Consider the following 4295-nt stretch of genomic DNA (forward strand, 5'->3'; position numbering starts at 1 on the left):
CTCGCTAACCCTTGGCCCAGGTGTGCCTCCCCCGGGGCCCAAGGGGGGCCCAGCAGGGAGGTGGCTGTTCTGGTCCCTACTTAGGAAGATGGAGGCAAAGAAATCGTTAAACATGTTAGCTTTGTCGTCTGGTGTGACGACCAAATTTTCCAACGTGTCCTGCAAGGGCCCCACATTACCCGGGACCTTCTTCTTACCCCCTATGTATTTAAAAAAGGACTTCTTGTATATGTTTGTCTAGTGCCTAATATTATAAGTATCCAATTTCAGCTGAGGCTCTAGCTTATACTGTAATATAAATAACTAATACATTTATATCTGGATGAATCAAAGTCTCAAGTTTTAACATTCTTAAACATGGGAAAAATTTGGCTTAAAAGTGAAATTTGAATCACAGCACAACCTTATATCTAGATCCCTAGGTCAATATAAAACAAGGTATACAAATAATCCTTAAGAGAAATGCATTTTGGATTCAGATCTTTCACTGAAAATGTGAGACAAACTTATTTCACAACTTTCCATAGCTAGTTATTCAGATTGTTATCAAGGCATCCACTCTTCCAGGTGTCTTCCTCTGAATAGTCCAATGTTTGAGTATACCAGAAAAGTTAACTGAGAAATTAATGGCACAGCAAAGTTCACCATGACATCAAAAGCATGGTAAATAGCATAAGATATTAGAAAGCAAACTTGAAACCACATGTAACCTAAGATCATAAAAAATACAAAAAAAGTGTCTATTCACATTTTTATTACTAATGAGTTTAAATAGATTTAACGTGTTTACTGCTGAAGTATGTGCAATATCTGACTGCACTCTTCTGGTTCCATTAATTGGGACAGATTGTTGTGTCAGTTACAATTACAGATTTACAAAAGTGAATCTGAGGTGAGTTTTTAACAATCTGACAATCTGTTTTAATGGAATTACTCCAGTTTAATGCTGATGTTACCTAGAGAACAAAAAAAGGCTCAGTACCTGTAGCAGCAAACTTCCCCAGAAGCACTGTATTAAAACAATTTATGTACTTACTTGAGTGTTTATCTGTCTGCATGGGACTACTGCTGAAGAACCAATCCCTGGCAGTTCAGTCCAAGTGTATGTGAACATGGGACACAATTAAACTCAAAAGCACGGTGAATGTGGACACAACACACCAGTGATGCTTATTTTGGGCCTGTCTCATTGTAACACAAGCAGTTAAGCTCTCTAGTGTAGATATAAACTGTGCCCATCAGTGCCAGACCAATAAATGCCAGGTGCCCTGGCACTGTGCCCACTGGCTCTGGGAGAACCTGGAGTCAAAAAAACCCATGCTAGAAAAAAGCAGGGACCAACACAGTGACCGGCAGCAGTGTGCTGCCTGAAACTCTCTGGCTGCCAGCCAGGCTCCCTGTTGCTGAATTGCTGCTGCTTGAGCCCAGGAGGCCCCCAGGTAAGGCTGATGGGGCAAGCCCAGGTGTTGGCCCCAGACTCCCCTACCCCACCTGGGGCAACTTGCCATGCACCAGAGCACATGCACACAGACTTCCAGGGACAAACAGAAGTGGCACAACACACATGCATGCTCATCTGGACGTGCCCTGTGAGTACGAAGAATTGTTTTCCAAGTTCAAAGTTCAATGCATTAGTAAAACATCCTGAGAAACGGTTTCTTCCAGAGGCAAATAATCTAGTACCATGGGGTTTGATAAGCTCTCTACGGAGGATGTAGTTTCCAAATTTTCAGTGTCTGAATACCATTGTCAACAAAATTAAGCCTAAAAATGCTTAAATTTAATTTTTTTAAAAGATAAAACATTAAATACTAGCAATCAAAACTAACCAGTAGTATAGATTAAATTCTTCAGAAGGCAGTTCTATCTTCATGTAACAGATTCCAGAACCTTGAAATATTTTCCTATGAAATGGAAAATATAGTTATGTTTTACCCCAAGATGTTCCAGATGTCTGGTGAGTCGTTTAAATAACAAGAGGTCAATTTAATCAAAAGACTGCAGTAGAAAAATGTAACCGTATACCTTAACTGCAAGTGTTTATTATGTTTGGCAGGTGCATATGCAGTGGGCAGGAAAAGAGAAGTTACATATAGAGTAAGAGGTATATTTTGGTGTTGGAGTTCAAGAGAAGGATTTCATTTAAATTGCTTGTACGTAATTTGAAAATGAGAAATCTGAAATGTAGGGGTGAAATAAAAGGCTTTACCTGCCAAGACTGAATGTCCTTCAGTGTCTTGCTCCCTCCATTTTTTCTTGCAGCGGCAGTTGATAGCCTCAATCCTAAAAGCCTTATTTAGCCAAGACTCCTGAATAGAGCCGAAAGGATCATGGAAAAAAAAATAAATCTGTGGATGATTCATCTGAACTGAAAGTGAATTTCAATTTGACAATGTTCCTGATTTCTTTTTTTTTCTTGTCTCACTTTCTGTGGGTATTTGGAAAGTTGAGCACCCTTAATAATTCATTTTAAAAACTAATCTTAAGATTGAATATTTACTGAAAAATTATCTGGAGATTACATATTTATCTGTAAAGTTGTTGTTTGTACTTTGTAGGTAAGTTGCATAAATAATTCCACTGGAAAACAAAAAACAATATGTGATTTTTATTTAACAAACAAATGTCTGTTTCTGAATATTATTTATTTGCTTGGTAAATTATTCATGAAATGTGTGCAGAGCACAGTTATTCACAGAAGATATTTGTGAATAATTTTGAACAACAAGCACATTCAAGAATACTGTAAAATAAAGACAAAATTCATTGCATAAATCATTCACTGTGAACTCTTGTGTTGGTCCTAAATGAGGATAAAGAATGTAGACTGGACCTGACATGGGTGATTTCTAAAGCACAGGGCAAGAAGTTTTACTTTCCCTCCTGCTTTGAATGCCATCAGAGCTGAAATTCTCTGTTGCAGGACAGCTAACAATTGCCTCTGGTTAAGAGGAGAAGAAATATTTGTTTTTCAACTGTGTTTTAAAATACTTAATTTCCTATACTGAAGACTGAAGGTCAAATTTAAGAATGAAGATTCAAATGGGTAGTGAATATATATTGGCTAAATTCTGCACACAAATATTTTCTGATATTTCCATGGACCATAGCATAACTAGAGGTGGGCAGGGGGGACATAAGCCCTGGGCACTGATAAAGGTGGAGATGGGAAGCACGGGGATAGATGCAACTGTGGTGCCACTCCAGCTGCTCAAGTCTCCACCTATGAAGAGTGGCAGGAGAGATAATGGCAGCTGGGAAGTTGTAGGTTCCTGGAAGCTACAGGCTCCAAAGAAAGGAGCCATGGGGTAAATGAAACAGGTTGTCCTCTCCCCAGCCCACCCCCAAATTAGGGATTTTATATTATCTCTCAGCATGGCATTTGGGAGCACAGGGAACCGAGGGCAAAGGCTTAACTCTTTGGCAGGGAGGCTTAATTCCTTGCCCCATAGCTACCAAGATCTTAGAGCCCCCTTGGGTCCATCCACTGGCTCCTTTCCCTTCTCTGCACAGCTGGGACCCTAGAACCTGGACACCAGCCACAGACTGGTAGTTCAAATCCTACCAGGTATGCTTCTGGTCTTGGCCCTGCCCCAGGGGGCCAAAGGAGCTCACTATTCCTCTGACTGACTGGACACATACCTGTTCATTTGGAGGCACAAATAACAGATTTCTACATACATATGACACATTCTGTCCCAGATGTCTTAGTGAGTCACCTTAGTTCAGAGTCTTCCAGCATCCCAGGCGCCCCTCCCTGGGCAGCGTGCTAGCCTTGGCCAGTGCTCATCTGCTCTGGGCAAGCCCTGGGCCAGCCCCACCCATGAGCTATCACAAGACAGAAGCTAAAAAAGCCACTGTCTCCTGCCTCCATGGTCAAGCAGAGGAGGGGAGAGGAGGTCTGGTGGGGGAACTGGGCCCCTGCCGCACAGTCTTGGCCCAGAGCCAGGACAGCAGGGGGTGGCCCACATGGCAAAAGGCTCCATTACCCCACCCCTCTCCCCACATGGCTGCGGCAGATAGCTACAGCCAGGAGCCATGGCTTGAAGCTGAATGCCAGAAACCCGGTGCGGGGAGGAAGGGAGAGGAGGTCTCTGCTACCCAGGCCCAGCCCCAAGCTAGCACAACTGGGGTGGCCTGTGTGGCAGGGGTTGTGTTCCTGCCCCCTTGCTCCTGGTCATGCAGCCAGGAGTCACAGCTTGTAGCTGCACAGTTGTCAATGGGTCAGGCAGGGGAGAGGGTGCAGAAAGTGGAGCCCCTTTGTAGCAAAAATAGTTACTTTTCTCTATGTTTCT

The sequence above is a fragment of the Gavialis gangeticus genome, unplaced genomic scaffold (assembly GCF_001723915.1).
Source record: "Gavialis gangeticus isolate Ggan-Ray unplaced genomic scaffold, GavGan_comp1, whole genome shotgun sequence".
Classification (NCBI taxonomy): Eukaryota; Metazoa; Chordata; order Crocodylia; family Gavialidae; genus Gavialis; species Gavialis gangeticus.